The sequence below is a fragment of the Colletes latitarsis genome, chromosome 12, assembly GCF_051014445.1.
Source record: "Colletes latitarsis isolate SP2378_abdomen chromosome 12, iyColLati1, whole genome shotgun sequence".
Classification (NCBI taxonomy): Eukaryota; Metazoa; Arthropoda; class Insecta; order Hymenoptera; family Colletidae; genus Colletes; species Colletes latitarsis.
Genome location: NC_135145.1, coordinates 8,306,830 through 8,324,955, shown reverse-complemented (window position 1 = coordinate 8,324,955; position 18,126 = coordinate 8,306,830).

The following is an 18,126-nucleotide window of genomic DNA, read 5'->3' as shown; positions in this document are numbered from 1 at the left end:
AGCTAGTAGGAAAGCAGTGTGCTAGAAATTAAGCAGCAAGCTGGCAAGGAAGCAGCAAGCTATTGTGCAAGCAGTGTGCTAGTAAGCAAGCAGGATGCTAGAAAGCAAGCAGCGAGCTAGTAAGCGAGCAGTTAGGTAGTAAGCAAGAATTAAGCTAGCAAGCATCAAGTGAGTTAGTAAGCAAGCAGTGAGCTAGTGAGCGAGCAGTAAGCTAGAAAGCTAGCAGCAAGCTAGCAAGGAAGCAGGAAGCGAGTAAGCTAGGTGCAAGCTAGTAAGCAAGCAGTGAGCTAGTAAGAAATCAGAAGCCTTGTGAGCAAACAGCAACCTAGTAACCAAGCAGTAATTTAGTAAGCAAGCAGTTATCTAGTGAGCAAGCAGTGAGCTAGTAAGAAATCAGGAGGCTAGTTAGCAAGCAGCAAGCTAGTAAGCAAGCAGTAAGCTAGTAATCCAGCAGAGTGCTAGTAAGCAACAAGTAAGCAAGTAAGCAGGCAGTAGGCTAGTAAGAAAGCAGTTAGCTAGTAAGAAATCTGTAGGCTAGTGTGCAAGCAGCAAGCTAGTAAGGAAGCAGTGAGCTAGTAAGCGAGCAGGGAGCTCGTAACGGAGCAGTATGCTAGTAAGCAAGCAGCAAGCTAGTGAGCAAGCAGTGAGCTACTAAGGGTGGAGGCACCTAGAAGGGAAGCAGTATGCTAGCATGCAAGGAGCAAGCTACTAAGCGACCAGTTGTCTTGTAAGCAAGTAGTAAGCTAAGAAGCAAGTGGTAACGTAGTAAGCAACCAGTAACGTAGTAAGCATGCTATTAGCTAGTAAGCAAGCAGTAAGCTGGCAAGATAGCTGTTTGCTAGTGAGCAAGCAGTAAGCTAGAATGCAAGCAGTGAGCTATGAAGCGAGGTGGACGCTAGAAAGTAAACAGTTTGATAGTAAGCAAGCTGTAAACTAGTAAGTAACCAGGAAGCTAGTAACGAAGCGGTAAACTGGCAAGCGAGGGGGAACCTAGAAAGCAAGCAGTCTGATAGTAAGCAAGCTGCAAGCTAGTAAGAAGCAAGTAGGCTAGTAAGCAAGCAGCAGGCTAGAAAGAAAGCTAGTAGCTATTGAGAAATTAGTATGGCAGTAAGCAACCAGTAAGCTACAAAACAAGCAGTAAGCCGGTAAGCAAGCAGTAAGCTGGCAAGCGAGCAGTGAGCGTAGTAAGCGTGCAGGGAGCTAATAAGGAAACTGTATGATAGGAAGCAAGCAGCAAGCCAGTAAGCAAACAGGAAGCTATAACGCAAGCAGCAGGCTTGTAGGCATGTAGAAAGCGAATATGCTAACAGTATGCTAGTAAACAAGCAGGAAGCTAGCAAGGAATCAGTATTCTAGTAGGCAAGCGGTAAGCTAGTATGCAAGCAGGGAGATAGTAAGCTAGCAGTAAGATAGTAAGCAAGCAATGTGCTAGTAAGCAAGCAGCAGGCTAGTGGGAATGCAGTTAGTTAGTAGGGAAGCAGTAAGTTTGTAGCAAAGCATTAAGATGGTAAGCAAGCAGCAGGCTTGTAAGCATGCAGAAAGCGTCTATGCTAGCAGTAAGCAACAAGCAGTGTGCTAGTAAGCGGGATAGAATCTAGTATGGAAGCAGCATAATAGCAGGCAAGCTGTAAGCTAGTAAGCAACAAGTAAGCTAGAATGCAAGGAGTAAGCGAGTAAGCTAGCAGTAACATAGTGAGCAGGCAGTAAGCTAGTAAGCAAGCGGTAAGCTAGAAAGCATGCGGCAAGCTAGTTAGCAAGCAGTCGGCTTGTAAGCAAGCAGTAAGTTGGTAAGGAAGCAGATAGCTCGTAAGGAGGTAGTAAGGAAGTCAGAAAGCAGTATGCTTGTAAGCAGGCAGTAAGATAGTAAGCAACCAGTAAGCTTGTAAGCAAGCAGTAAGCTTGAAAGAAAGCAGGTAGCTAGTAATGAGGTAGTAAGCTAGTAAGAAAGCAGTATGCTTGTAAGCTAGCAGTAAGCTAGTAAGCAAGGAGTAAGCTAGTAAGCAAGAAGTGAGCTAATAAGCGTGGAAGAATCTAGTAAGGGAGGTGCATGATAGTAAGGAAATTGTAAGCTAGTAAGCAACAAGTAAGCTAGAATGCAAGCAGTAAGCGAGTAAGCTAGCAGTAACATATTGAGCAAGCAGTAAGATAGTAAGCAAGCTGTAAGCTAGTAAGCAAGCAGTAATCTAGTAAGCGAGCAGTGACCTAGTAGGCAAGCATTAAGCGAGTAAGCTAGCAGTGAGCTAGTAGGCGAGCAGGTAGCTGGGATGGAAGCAGTATGATAGTATGCAAGCAGTAAGGTAGAAAGCAAGCAGCATGCTAGTAACCAAGCAGTGAGCGGGTAAGCTAGTAGTATGTTAGTAAGCAAGCAGTGAGCTGGTATGAGAGCAGGGAGCTAGTAACAAAGCTGTAATCTGGTAAGCAAGCAGTTATCTGGTAAGCAAGCAGTGTGCTAGTAAGCAAGCAGGAAGCTAGTAAGAGAGCAGTTAGGTAGTAAGAAAGCTGTAAGCTAGAAAACAAGCAGCAAGCTAGTAAGGAAGCAGTATGCCAGATAGCAAGGAGCTGGTTGTCAAGAAAGCAGTTAGCTAGTAAGCAAGCTGTGAGCTAGTAAGCAAGCAGGAAGCTAGTTAGGAAGCAGTATGCTAGTAAGCAAGCAGTATGCTAGGACGCAAGCTGTGAGCTGGTAAGAGAGCAGTAGGTTAGTAACAAAGCAATATGCTAGTAAGCATACAGAAAGGTGGTAAGCAAGCAGTAATCTAGTGAGCGAGTAGTAAGCTAGTAAGCAAGCAGTGAGCCAGTAAACATGCAGTACGCTAGAGAGCGAGGTCCAGGCTGGTAAGAGAGCAGTTTTCTAGTAAGCAAGCAGTAGGCTAGTATGCAAGCAGTAAGCTAGAGTGCAAGCAGTAAGGTAGTGAGCAGTTAATAAGCTAGTTAGCAAGCAGTGTGCTAGTAAGTCAGCAGGGTGCCAGTATGGAAGCAGTATACTAGTAAGCAAGCGGTGAGCTTGTATGCGAGGAGGAAGTTAGTAAGGTCGCAGTATGATAGTATGCAAGCAGTAAGCTAGAAACCAAGCAGCAAGCTAGTAAGCAAGCTGTAAGCTAGTATGCAATCTCTAAACTAATAAGCAAGTAGTAAGCTTGTAAGCAATCAATAAGCTAGTTAGCAAGCAGTGAGCTAGTAAGCCAGCAGGGAGCTAGTAAGGAAGCAGTTTGCTAGTAAGGAAGCAGTATGCTAGTAAGCAAGCAGAAAGCTAGTAAGTAACCAGTAAGCTACTAAGCAAGCATTAGGCTGGTAAGAAAGCAATTAGGTAGTATGAAAGCAGTAAGCTAGTGTGCAAGCAGTGAGCTAGTAAGCGAGGAGGAAGCTAGTAAGGGAGCAGCATTGTTCCGTTTCGACGGTCGGAATGTTCCATTGACGGTAGCGAGCATGTGCGCGAATTTACGGGCGATAGTGCTCGCGATTCGGCAAAATTCGGAAATTTTCGGGTCAGGCTTGACCGAGCCGGATCGCGGTACGCGATCGCCGTTCAGATTCAATGCCAACACCAAACAATTAAGTGCGAACGGTGTGAACTTCAAAATTAATTTCAAATCGCTTGTTTTACGGAACTCTCACAGTTCTTTGTGACGGGATTTATCAACTAAAACCATTTACGCCTTAATATATTGTTTCTGTTAATCCGGTAAAGTTCCGTGCTTTATAAATTTACAACTTGTTATGAGTTCATTCTTCATACTCCAAACCTCGCCGTCCAGTCCTTAACAAAAATGGGCGAATCAGCTCTCATTCCAAACAGAACAAGTATGCTAGAAAGCAAGCAGCAATCTAGTAAGCATACAATAAGCTAAAATGCAAGGAGAAGGCTAGTAAGCTGGTAGTAGCTAGTAAGCAAGCAAGAAGCTAGTAAGCAAGCAGTGAGCTAGTAAGCAAGCTGGAAGCTAGTAAGGAAGCAGTAAGCTAGTTAGGAAGCAGTAAGCTAGTAAGAAAGCAGTTAGCTTGTAGGAAAGCGGTTTGCCAACCAGCAAGCAGTATGCTAGAAAGCAAGCTCCAGGATAGTAATCATGGAGTAAGCGAGCATGCTAGCGGTATGCTAGTATGCAAGCAGTGAGCTAGTAAGCGAGAAGAAAGCTAATAAGAGAGCAGCAAGTTAGTATGAATGAAGTAAGTTTGGAAGAATGCAGGAATGCAGTAGGAAAGCAGTTAGGTAGAAAACTGGCAGTAAGCTAGTGAGTAAGCAGTAAGCGAGTATGCTAGCAGTAAGCTAGTAAGCAAGAAGTGAGCTAGAAAGCGAGCAGGATGCTATTAAGGAAGCACTAAGCTAGAAAGCAAGTAGCAGGCCAGTGAGCATGCTGTAAGCGAGCAAGCTAGCTGTGAGCTGGTATGCAAGCAGTGAGCTAATAAGCGCGGAGGAAGCTAGTAAGGAATCAGTTTGCTAGTAAGCTAGCAATAAGCTTGTAAGCAACCAGTGAGCTAGTAAGCAAGCAGTAAGCTGGTTTAGAAACGAATTACCTAATAAACAATCAGAAAGCTAGCATGCAAGCAGTGTGGTAGTCTGCGAGGTGGAAGCAAGTAAGCAAGCTGTAAGGCAGTAACCTAGAAGAAAGCTTGTAAGCAAGCAGTAAGTTAATCAGCAAGCAGAGAGATAGTAAGCGAGCTGGAAGCTAGTAAGGGTAGCAGTACGCTTGTAAACAAGCAGTAAGCTAGTCAGAATGGAGTAAGCTTTTAAGCAAGCAGCAGCCTAGTAAGAAAGCAATTAGCTAGTAAGAAAGCAGTATGTTCGTAAGGAAGCAGTAAGCTTGTAAGCAAGCAGCAAGCTAGTAAGCAAGCAGTGAGCTAGTGAGCGAGCAGGGAGCTAGTAAGGAAGCAGTAAGCTAGTAGGCAAGCATTGAGCTAGTAAGCGAGCAGGGCGCTAGCAAGGAAGCATTAAGCTAGTGTTTAAATATCGCGTGTGTCCGAGACGTAGAAACTCGGCCGCGATGCCCGTATCTATATTGAATTCGTGTAATTCTAGATGGTTGTTCTGACGTGGAGATTTTCCATCGTTCAGATTCGTATACCGCGGCTATTTACGTGTTTTTTCAAGTTAGCTTCTCGGGAATTCTCGAGTTTTGAGAGAAATTCTAGGAATTGTGTTGCTAGCGACGAGAATGAGAGAGAACGTGATCTATCGAAGAAAGATCGATAGACGAAACGCGGCAGCGCCGCGCCGTGGCCACGCAGCGAGGAGCTGCCCGGTGCCCAGCAGCGCGATGCGTCGCTAACCAGTTCTGCGCCTGCGCGACGGAGCCAGCCGGGGACGTGGCTGCTTGCAGATTGTCACGGTTCAGTACTGAGCCGTCGGTGATCCAGAGTAGATCTATTGACGATCTCGCTCCGGTTTTCAATGAAGGCTCAGAAGAGTGTGAGCTAAGCTCGCTCGTAGTATAGAAAGCAAGTGGACAGCGATAAAAATTTATTGGAAAATCTCGTCATCGTGACTTGAGATTTTCCCAGAGATAGGACAATCTGCCTGGCGTTGTAGCGATCGCACGGCACGCCAGGTGTGAAGCGATTGTAGACGCAGGACTGTGATTGAACGTTGCCAGTCGTGGATGCGACTTTTTTTTTTTTTTTTTTTTTTTTTTTTTTTTGGTCGTGGGGAAAATCTTCGAAAGACTCCCTCCCACCTCCTTGGGGAGAGGTGGGAGGGGTGTGTGGGATTCCCCGCGCCGGTACAACGACAGGCGCGGGACCTACCCACTAAAAACCCCACGGTGACCCTTCGGCACGCTTTGGGAGGATACCGGGAATCGCTCGAAGCATTCTTCCGGTATCCTCCCCGTGCCCGCGCTTTCGCGCCCATCCCCCGGGGGGACAATCGGTCGCCCCAGTAGACACACTGCCTCATAGCGGCGGGACGGGGCCACTCCATCCCGCCGCTATCCGTCCCGGGGCCGCGTTTAGTGGCGGCTGCGAGCCCCAACTCGCAACCGCCCGCGACCCCGTTTCCACCCCGCGGCGGCCGGGCGTTCATGGCCGCACCAGACCGCCGAGGGTGCCTCCCCTTGCGTCGGACCGGTAGGGGGAGGCACTCCTACCCCCAACCGGTCCGACCCGGCGCCGCCTGGCGGGAGGAGGGTCCCCTCAGGACCCCCCTCCCAGCCTAGGTCATCCGCCACGCCGAGGCGGCCGCCCGCGACGCCTCGCGACCGGGCGACGACCTCGGGCCACCGCACGAGCGCGAGCTTCAGCGCGCCGCTGAAGCTCGCGCTCCCTCCCCGCGGCCTCCTTCTGCAACACTACGTTCTCGCAGAAGGAGGCCACGGCCCTCCACTTCTCCTCGCTGCCGAGCATGGCGCGCACCACGCCCGGCAGCGAGACATCCCGCCCGACGACGCCGACCAGGACACGGCGCTCCCCCTCTCACGCGGGGCATACCTCCAGGGTATGATCCGCCGTGTCCTGCTCAGCGTCGCAGTGGCAGCAACGCGCCGTCGGCTCCTTCCCTATCCGGCACAGGTATCTTCCGAAGCTGCCATGCCCGGAAAATACCTGTGCCAGCCGGTAGGTGAGGCTGCCATGGCCTCTGTCCAGCCACTCCTTCAGGAGTGGCCGAACAGCCCCGACAGTCCGGTGCCCCGCGGTTGGCAGAGCCAGCCGCTCCTGCCACGCGAGCAACACGGACTGCCGGGCCTGGCGCCTCAAATCGCCCCAAGCAGGTTCTTGCCCGCCCGGGACCGCCCCCACCCCCGCGCGACGGTCGACGCGGTGCCGGTACATCACCGCGTGCGACCGCGCGAGCAGGTCCATGGGCGGCATCCCCGCTAGAACCGTCGCCGCCTCATGTGACATGGTCCGATACCCGCGGACGACCCTGAGCGCCATGCGCCTCTGCACCCGACGCAGCATAGTCATGCTGCGCCGGGAGGCAGCCAGGTCGTCCGCCCAGACGGGGGCCCCGTATAGGGCCACCGACTGGACCATTGCCACATAGAGGCGACGAACTCGGCCCGCCGGGCCCCCCAGGTTGGGCAGGATCCGGCCCAGAGCCGCAACCATCCTTTCCAACCGGGGGACCAGGCAGCGGAAATGCTTCTCGAAACGCCAGTGGCTATCGAGGATCAGCCCTAGATACCTGATCTGGGGCTTCACCTCGATGCCAGCCCCACCCACCCGAATCAGAGGGGGTGGCGGATCCTGCCGAGGTGAATGAAACGCAATCACCTCGGTCTTATGGACCGCCACCGTCATCCCCATCCCCCTGATCCGGTCGACGACGCGTTGCGACCCCTCCTCCGCGCGACGCATGGCGCTCCCCCAGTGCGCCCCGACGGCCAGCACCAGTGTGTCATCCGCATAACACACCGTGCTGACGCCGTCGGGGAGGCCGGCACGCAACACCGAGTCGTACGCGATGTTCCACAGGAGTGGCCCGAGGACCGACCCCTGCGGAACACCGCAGTACACCTCCCTCCGCATATCACCATCCCGGCCCGGATACTCGATCCACCTGCCGCGGAGATAATCCCCGACGACCGCCCTGAGACAAGGGGGGACTCGATGATATTCGAGTCCCCTCCTTATCTCTTCCCAGGGGAGGGTGTTAAAGGCATTGGCAATATCCAAGGATATTGCCAATGCCACCCCTCCCCGGGAGACGGCCGCCTCCGAGAGGGCCCTCACACGACCTATCGCGTCGATAGTCGATCGGCCCCCCCGGAAACCGAACTGGCAGTCGGCCAGACCGGGATCACCCCGCGACAGGTGCTCGACGAGGCGGGCAGCAATCACACGCTCGAAGAGCTTGCCCACCTCGTCGAGGAGACAAATGGGCCGGTATGCGGAGGGAGACTCCGCGGGCCGACCCTCCTTCCGGAGGAGGACCATCCTCGCCACCTTCCAACTGGGGGGGAATCGCCCGTCCCTCAGGCAGCGGTCGAACAACCGCCTGAGGTCGGCCCCAAGGACGCCCTGGGTCAAGACCCAAACCCGGCCGGGCACACCATCCGGACCCGGGTCCGTGTTACGAACCCCGAGCCGTCTGATGGCCGCTGCCAGCTCCTCCTGCGTGACCCCCAGCTCGGCCGTCCACTCCACTGGGACAGCCGCCGCCGCCGGAGGACGCGGTCCCCTCTCCCCAATTGGGAAGAGTGTATTGACCACGTCCTCCAGCAGCCGGGGGTCAAGACCCTCGGTGACGGGGGGCGCCCACGGGCGGAGCTTATTCAGCACCACCTTATATGGGCGCCCCCATGGATCGTCATCAAGGGTCTGGAGGAGCTCCTTCCATGCCTGGGTCTTGGCCCGTTTGATGGCGACCTGCAGAGCAACCCGCGCCACGCGGTATGCTCCATACAGGTCATCAGCTGCCCTCGCTCGCGCCACGCCGTCGCCTGTACGTTGACGACGGCGCGCGCGGGTGCACTGGCGTCGGGCGCGGACAGTCGCGACTCGCAACTCCGCGATCGCGTCCGACCACCAGTACACCGCCCGACGAGGAGAAGCCCGCCCGACCCGAGGCATCGCCGCGTCGCAAATACCCGCGACCAATGCCCCGGGCCGGGCGACCTCCCCCTCTATGCTCGGCAACTCGGCCGCTCCCTGCGGCCAAGTTGCAGCGAGGGCAGCTGCCATCAGGGCGTCCTTGTCCAGGCGCCGAAGCGCCCAGCGGCGTGGTGGGGTGCCACGCAGGCGGCCGTGTCGGGATGCACTCGCGGCGGCAGAGACCTCCATCCGGATGTACCGGTGATCGGAGAGTGTCTCTGCCCCCGCGACCACGTGCCATCCCGACACCATGCGCACGGCGTTGGGGGTCGCGAATGCAACATCCACGATGGACCCCCCATATCGCCGCACGCATGTGTGCTCCGACCCCCGGTTCAATACCCGGAGGTCGAGCCCCGCCGCCCAATCGCCCAGGATCCCGTCGCGAACGGAGGTCCTGGGGGATCCCCAAGCCACCGACTTGGCATTAAAATCCCCCAGGACCAGCACCGGCCGGGCCGCGTAGCGCTGCACGCATGCCGCGACCTCGGCCAAGTACAGCTCGAACGCAGCGTGACCGCTACGGGGCGAAATGTAGCACCCCACCACAGCGACTCCCCCCCAGTCCACGGCAACGAATCCCCGACCGCGCTCCAACAAGGAGAACGGTGGGGACCCGTCGCCCCCTCCCCATACCGTCGCCACCAAGCCGTCCGCGTCGCCCACCCAATGAGGGTGATCAGGGACGCGGTACGGCTCGGCGGCGACCGCCAGGCCAACCCCCCACTCCGCGAGGACTTGGGACATCAAGTCCTGTGCCGCGCGGCAGTGGTTGAGGTTGTCCTGGAGGAGGAGGCGGGGCGGCATTAATTAATGGCCGCGCCAGCCTCCTCCCGGCCGTCCGTCCCCGTAGCACCGTCCACCTCCATGGAGGACGATGCCACCGCCCTCGGCACCGGAGCCGGTGCAGCCCGCCTCTTCGTCTCCTTCCGAGAGGGGGGGGGAGCACTTCTTGCTCCCCACCCTGTGATCGGCTGGCCTCCCCATGTCCGCACACAGCGGGCAGTGGGGGGCCGCCGAGCACTGGCTCGCACGGTGCTCTTTGGCACCGCAGCGGTAACACTGACCGCTGCGGTCCACCGGCGAGGTGCACCACTGCCTCACGTGCCCCAATTCGAGGCAGCGGTGACACTGGAGAGGGCGCGGCGCGAGGATTTCCACTCGCGCCGAAACCCACCCCACCAACACCCTCCCGGATTCCGCCACCTTACGGGCGGCGGAGAGGGGGCACCGGGCCCACACCGACCCGAGGCCGGAGGGCGACCTGCGGATCTCTCCGATCCGCAGGTCCTCCACAGGACAGTCCCCCGCCCTCGCAAGGGCACGGGACACATCCTGTGCGCTGACCGAGTCGTCTAGCCCACAAACGCGCATCTCCGTGCGCTTCGTGGGCCGGGCGACCCGGACACCTCGCTCGCCCAGCTGCTCCCGGAGCCTCTGGGCGAGACGATCCGCCTTCGCGCCGCTTTCTGCACCGGGGATCTCCAGCAAGAGACCCCCGGTCACGGCCCTCTTCGCCCTCACGGAGGCGATGCCCAGCTCTTCCAGGGAGATATTCTCCCTGGCGAGCCGCATCGCCTCCGCGAGGGTCAGGTCGCCCCCCTGCGCAACGGTCAGCGTCACCGCTGCCGTTTTTGGGGGACGACCTGGTCGTGCCTTCCCGACCTTCGCGGCCTTTACCTTGGCCGCCGGCGGCGGAGGCGGAGGCTGCGGTTGCGAGGCCTTCCTCGCCGCCCGCTTCGCCTTCCGCCCCACCACCTCACTCCACGCCACCCCCCCTTGGGAGGGTGCCGTGGAGGACGCGACCACCGCGACCACGGGTACACCACCCCCCTTGGGGGTCGCGACCCGGGGCCCTGGTGCCGCAACGCTGGGCGGAGCCTTCACTCCGCCCTTCTTTGCCTTCCCCGACTCTACCGGAACAGGTCGGGGAGGCACCGCCTTCCTGCTGACCGCTCTTCCGGCGAGGAGCTCCTCCCGGAAGGCGGCCAGCTTGCCATCAATCATGTCCCCAATCCTCCTCAGAAGATCGTCTTCTGAGGAGGACGGGGACTTCTTCACGGGCGGAGTGCGGGTGGAGGGGCCCGCGGTGCCCCGCACCACTGCCGCCGCACTCCGCTTATTTACCTCCGCCGAGGGACGCGGCGGTGGAGGAGGAGGGAGGATGGGAGGGAGGGCCGCGCTGTTCCACAGCGCCTCTGCCCTCCTCCTCCCCTGTCGCTCCTCCTCCAACAGGAGCTGCAGACGGGCATTCCGCCCACTGAGCTCCCGCGCCGCCTCCCTCATTTCCTCCGCCGCGGCCTTCAGGGCCTCCGCGCCACCGCTTTTCTGCCCCTTAAAGGCGCAGGCAGCGGCGACTTTCTCCACCCGCCTCAGGGACGAGGAGATCCTCTCCGATATCTCCTCGGTCACCTCGTCCCTGAGGCAACTCAGCCTCACCGACGGGCTCATCGCCCCGCCCACCTCGACGACGGCCTGCCCCGTTCTCTTCCTCTTAGAGCCTATGTGGCTCGTGCTGGAGGAGAAGGACGAGACCGACGCCGTCTCGTCGTCCTCCTCCACCCTCCACGAAGCCGGACCTGGCGCTGAGTGGGGCGCGAGCGCCGCCACCCTAACCCCAACCCCGTCTCCGTCCTCCCCAACCGACAAAACCCGCCCCATCCCCATTTTATTTTCTGTGTCCATAATAGTCCCACGAGATGGTCGGAAATAAAGGTCCACCCGGGCAGAGCCGCCTTACCCGGGTAAGCCTAATACTCCGGGGGTTCGGCAGGTTCCCCGGAGGTGGTCGCTTGGGATTGGGCCTTCTCCCCCAACCATGCATCCCATCGCCGCGCACCATAGCTTAGGATTGGAGGGCGATTTTATAGAGTCGCCATACTCGTGGCCCAGGCGGTTAAGCCAAGACCCCCGTTCCTCCTGCCGTCACGTACCATTCACAAAACCAATAGGGAATTGTGAATGGGTCGTTGTGACGACCAACAGGAGGCTTACGGTGTGTGTATGACTCGGGTACCCCGGGTTCGTTAAGCCCGTACTGCAGCTGAAAGGCTGGCAGCCCCTGAGGGAGTCGTGGATGCGACTGCGACGTTGGAGACTCGGTGTGGATCGCCTTGAGTCTTCTTCCAATTATCCTTATAGATTATCCAATTAGAGCTACTGGAAGGCTGATACTGACATACTGGTATCACCTGGTGGTAGTTCACCGTTTGTAGAAGTCGTACGAAACCCACTGGAACCACCCGTCCTGTGTACCACTGAGAGTACACCGACCGGTGGGGTGGAAAGTTTCAACGACCAGATTAGAGCTATACGGCGTAGGAGCAATCGGAAGATAGATATTCAGGGAGGATATCACTTCGTGGTGCTCTCCGTGCATCGGGCCTCTGAGAACCCGTTCCAATATACCGTCGTGATGGGACAATAAGTAGAGCCTAAGCGTATGGTGGGGCAAAGGGTTCGAAGAGCCTTCCTCCCACCTCTACACCTACTACCAGCTGTGAGTCGACCACATTGGGCTGTAAAAGTAGGGTGGTTAGGTTAGCAGGGGAATTCGTCCTAATCGGGCGAGCCGCAGGCCAGTTCCTCGGACTATAGGAGCCGCCGTCGAGGTCGCTACGGCTGGCTGTCGGGCATTCCTGATTGAAAGGAATCGCTGGCTAGGCAGCTGTGTAGGCAGGCCGCAGGTCGCTCCTTAGGAGCAGCCGACGAGGAAGTCGAACCAGGACAGGAAGTACTCTTGCGTTGGTGGTGTCCAGACGCCATTCGTACGGTGAGCGTGCTCGCGGGATATAGCCTCTTGGAGACTTGCAACCTCCATTTGGTTTCCCGTCCGTGGCATTGCGAGAGCGAACCCGGTAGATCGGAGGAAAACTTCATCTACCCGGTTGTGCGCGTCGGTGAGATCGTAGGAAACGAATCTCATGGACCAGAAAGAAATTACAGTCCACTGGTTAGAGTACTAAATAGCCAGCCAGCTCTCCCCTCCAAACACACTAGACTGTCGCTGGAGCGCGAGATAAGCAGCTGACGCGCGCGTTAACATGTAAGCTGTCCGCAAAATATTCATACTTTGCTGTACAATTGTGTTACAGAAGGCCTCCACCAAGGTAAATCAATCGGGAGAGAAAAGAGGAGACCGGCCGGAAAAGCGAGCCGTGCTTTCCGCAATTTTTGTTTTCCGTTTTGTTTATTTTTACCTTATTCGACTTTTGTAATTCATCATATTTTCTAATAACAAATTTAATTTTTGTAAATGTTGTAACTGTTTTCTCTACCTGTCTGTTCCCACATCCGGACCCACGTTAAAGTCCCTTAGTACTTTAACATTTGGTCCTTCGAGCCGGATTCGAGGTAGAAAAGACAGTAGAGAGTTACAAGTACGCTCACGTAAGTTGTTACTTACGGGACGAATTTCGAGTCGATTTTCAATCCTCGAACAACAAAATCACCATGGCATTGTCCAGAGAGGCTGGTCGTAGCGAGATCGAAATCGATTTCGATGACCTGACCTCCCAATTTGAAGCGATGTCACGGTCGATTGCTAATTTAAAGAAACGCGGTCGAGCTCAGTACGATGAGATACTTCTCAAGTTGAAGCCCGACTCTGTATCCGAACAGTACAAGGAAGCTGTTGATCAGTATTTGGCTGTTCGGAGGAAACATCCACCTGCGAAGTGTGAATTAAGCAACTTCGTGATAAAGGGTGGACTCGAAGCATGGGAGACGATGTTCATGGAGTTCCAGGCGTACGTTGCCGCGGAGTTGACCAAACTCGCCGAGGATCAGAAAACGTCGGTGTCGTCCGTCAGCCAGCACGATGTTGCTATTGAACTCCCAAAGCAACGTCTCCATATATTTGGCGGTGATCCTCGTAAATGGAACCATTTTGACGATCTGTTCACCGCGAGTGTAATAGAAAACCCGAGGCTTTCAGATGTGCATCGACTGCAGTATCTGAACGCCTGTGTGGAAGATCAGGCACTGGCGGCGATCGCACCCCTGGAAATTACCGAGGGTAATTTCGAGGTAGCGTGGCGAACCCCGAAAGAGCAATTCGGGCTGCCACGTATTGTGATCGCCAAACTAATTCATCAGTTGACCAAAATGAAGACGATTAAGAAGGATGACCTGACTAGCTTACATCAGGTCACCATTGCCTTCAAACAGGCTTTCGCTGCTTTTGAAAAACAGGGCACTTACCGCGAGCAGCGAGATTGGCTGCTGGCCCATGCGATCAAAAGCAAGCTTGAAGGGTCTCTCAAATTAGAGTGGGAAATGTCCCAGAAGCTCTCCACAAAATTCCCTTCGTTTAACGAGTTAGTGGAATTTCTGGAGGTGCATGCTCGAGCCATCACCATGGTGAACGAAGGACAGAGCAAATCTGCGACAAATATCCCACCAAGATCCAAGGTGCGGAGTCACAACGCCGTGATGGAAAGCCATCAAGATTCAGGCGAGAATTGCAAGTTTCGCGAGCTCAACCACGAAATAGCACACTGTCGTGCTTTCCAGCGCTTGGCGCCTTACCACCGCTTGCAATATGTAAAAGATAACAGGTGGTGCGTGAATTGCATCTCGTCCGGCCATGAGGCTGGGCGTTGTCCGTCCGGGCAGGTATGCTATAAATGCACGGGTAGACACCATACCCTGTTGCATTTGGAGACGTCGGGACGCGAAATCGAAAGTCGAAAACCGACGACAGCGATTTCGAGAGAAAGACGTGATCAAAAGCGGCCTGCAGGCCCAGCGCGCCGGCCACACCAAGCCGAGCGTACGAAAAGCAACGCGCCGCCACCCGCTGCGACACCTCTGGCCGGTACGTCGCACTGTACCGCGACCGGTACCGACACGCCGAGGTCTGTGTTGATCGCAACGGCGAAAATGCGTGTGTATGGGGCAACGGTGCGTCGCGTATCGTACGCGCACTGTTGGACCAAGGGTCAGAGTCATCTTTTGTCTCCGTGAATTTACCGAATGATCTCAAATTCAAGCGGAGAAAAACTCCAGCCACTGTAACTGGCTTGGGGGGCGGCACTACCCAAAAGAAAAAACATAGTGTCGAATTGCGTCTGGAAGCGGTGCGAGGTGACGAACCGACGATGCAGACGGGAGCGTATGTCGTGCATATGATCACGAATTACGCCTCGCCTTTGACGAGCGCGCACGAATACGACGCGCTGAGTCACCTGCCGCTCGCAGACCCAGACCCTGCTATCGGTTCAGCGATTGAGGTTGTGATCGGAGCAGACTTGTACGCTCAAGTTATTCGACCTGGTTTTCGTCGAGTAAGCCGTACGGGTCCAATTGCCCAGGAAATCGCATTCGGCTGGATCGTATCCGGTCCGATAAATACAGCGGGCAAAATGGGCAAAACCGTAAGGACGTTACACTACAGCATCCTCGAAACGCTGGATACTGCGATTCGAAGGTTTTGGGAAGTCGAAGAAATCCCTTCGGCCTCGGTACGAACCCAGGCAGAAGAGGAGTGCGAAGCGTACTTCCGAAACACCGTCGCACGAGATGCGACAGGATGATTCGCTGTCCGATTACCTCTCGCCCACGCAAGACCGGATGCATTACTGGGAGATTCCTTCCGTATTGCTCTCTCCGCTGTCACGAGGCTGAGAAAAAAATTGGATGTTGATCAGAATCTCGTGCGAGAATACAGTGAGTTTCACGCGGAATATGAAGACCTGGGTCATATGACTCGACTCTAGACCATTGACACAACCAGGCTCGACACTCCGCATCGAGCGGTCATACGAGATGAAAGTGCAACGACTCGTTTGAGAGTCGTTTTCAATGCAATCAGACGAACTATGAGCGGTAGTTCACTGAACGATGTTCTCCACGTTAAAGACCCTTAGTACCTTAACAGCTAGTAAGCAAGCAGTAGGCTAGCAAGCGAGCAGTCAGCTATTGAGCAACCAGTACCCTAGTAAGCAAGCAGTAAGCTAGCAAGCAAGCCGCGAGCTAGTAAGCTAACACGGAGCCAGTAAGGAAGCATTACGCTAGTAAGCAAGCAATAAGCTAGTAAGCAACCAGTAAGCTAGAAAGGAAGCAGTAAGCTGGTAGGAAAGCAGTTAGTTAGTAAGCATGTAGTAAGCTAGTAAGCATGCAGTGAGATAGTAAGCAAGCAGCCAGATAGTAAGCGAGCAGGAAGCTAGTATGGAAGCAGTAAGCTAGTAAGCAAGCAGTAAGCAAGTAGGCAACAAGTAAGCTAGGAACTCCCCGACGGCGTCAGCACGGTGTGTTATGCGGATGACACACTGGTGCTGGCCGTCGGGGCGCACTGGGGGAGGGCCATGCGTCGCGCGGAGGAGGGGTCGCAACGCGTCGTCGACCGGATCAGGGGGATGGGGATGACGGTGGCGGTCCATAAGACCGAGGTGATTGCGTTTCATTCACCTCGGCAGGATCCGCCACCCCCTCTGATCCGGGTGGGTGGGGCTGACATCGAGGTGAAGCCCCAGATCAGGTATCTGGGGCTGATCCTCGATAGCCACTGGCGTTTCGAGGAGCATTTCCGCTGCCTGGTCCCCCGGTTGGAAAGGATGGTTGCGGCTCTGGGCCGGATCCTGCCCAACCTGGGGGGCCCGGCGGGCCGAGTTCGTCGCCTCTATGTGGCAATGGTCCAGTCGGTGGTCCTATACGGGGCCCCCGTCTGGGCGGGCGACCTGGCTGCCTCCCGGCGCAGCATGACTATGCTGCGTCGGGTGCAGAGGCGCATGGCGCTCAGGGTCGTCCGCGGGTATCGGACCATGTCACATGAGGCGGCGACGGTTCTGGCGGGGATGCCGCCCATGGACCTGCTCGCGCGGTCGCACGCGGTGATGTACCGGCACCGCGTCGACCGTCGCGCGGGGGTGGGGGCGGTCCCGGGCGGGCAGGAACCTGCTTGGGGCGATTTGAAGCGCCAGGCCCGGCAGTCCGTGTTGCTCGCGTGGCAGGAGCGGCTGGCTCTGCCAACCGCGGGGCACCGGACTGTCGGGGCTGTTCGGCCACTCCTGAAGGAGTGGCTGGACAGTGGCCATGGCAGCCTCACCTACCGGCTGGCACAGGTATTTTCCGGGCATGGCAGCTTCGGAAGATACCTGTGCCGGATAGGGAAGGAGCCGACGGCGCGTTGCTGCCACTGCGACGCTGAGCAGGACACGGCGGATCATACCCTGGAGGTATGCCCCGCGTGGGAGGGGGAGCGCCGTGTCCTGGTCGGCGTCGTCGGGCGGGATGTCTCGCTGCCGGGCGTGGTGCGCGCCATGCTCGGCAGCGAGGAGAAGTGGAGGGCCGTGGCCTCCTTCTGCGAGAACGTAATGTTGCAGAAGGTCGCGAAGCGTCGCGGGCGGCCGCCTCGGCGTGGCGGATGACCTAGGCTGGGAGGGGGGTCCTGAGGGGACCCTCCTCCCGCCAGGCGGCGCTGGGTCGGACCGGTTGGGGATAGGAGTGCCTCCCCCTACCGGTCCGACGCAAGGGGAGGCACCCTCGGCGGTCTGGTGCGGCCATGAACGCCCGGCCGCCGAGGGGTGGAAACGGGGTCGCGGGCGGTTGCGAGTTGGGGCTCGCAGCCGCCACTAAACGCGGCGCCGGGACGGATAGCGGCGGGATGGAGTGGCCCCGTCCCGCCGCTATGAGGCAGTGTGTCTACTGGGGGGACCGATTGTCCCCCCGGGGGATGGGCGCGAAAGCGCGGGCACGGGGAGGATACCGGAAGAATGCCTCGAGCGATTTCCGGTATCCTCCCAAAGCGTGCCGAAGGATCACCGTGGGGTTTTTAGTGGGTAGGTCCCGCGCCTGTCGTTGTACGGGCGCGGGGAATCCCACACACCCCTCCCACCTCTCCCCAAGGAGGTGGGAGGGAGTCTTTCGAAGATTTTCCCCACGACAAAAAAAAAAAAAAAAAAAAAAAAAAAAAAAGTATGCTATTAAGCATGCAGTAGGCTAGTAAGCAAGCACTAAGCTAGTAAGGAAGCAGTAGGCTAGTTAGGGAGCAGTTATGTTGCAACCAAGCAGTAGGTATGTAGGAAAGCAGTAAGCAAGGGAGGAGCAGTAAGCTAGTAAGAAAGAAGTAAGCTAGTGGGAAAGCTGCAAGCTCACAAGCAAGCAGGAAACTATTATGTTACAGTTAGCAAGTACGACAGAAGTAAGCTAGTAACGAAGCGGTATGCTGGTATGCATGCAGTTAGCTAAAAAGGAGGCAGGAAGGTAATAAGGAAACAGGATGCTAGTAAGCATGCAGTGTGCTAGTAACAAAGCAATATGCTAGTAAGAAAGCAGTTAGATATTAACAATGCAGTATACTGGAAAGCAAGCAGTAAGATAGGAAGCAGGCATTCAGCTAGCAAACAAGCGGTAGGGTAGTATCAAGGCAGCTAGCTAGTAAGCTTGCAGTAAGCTAGTAACATAGCAGTTAGCTTGTAAGTGTGCAGTAATGTAGTAAGCAAGCAGAGAGCTAGTAAGAAAGCAGTTAGCCAGTATGAAAGCAGTTAGCTAGGAAGCACTCTGCAAGCTAGTATGCAAGCAGTAAGCTAGTATGAAAGCACTCATCTAGATATAAGGAAGCAGTAAGTTAGTAAGCAAACAGTAATCGAGTAAGGGAGCATTAAG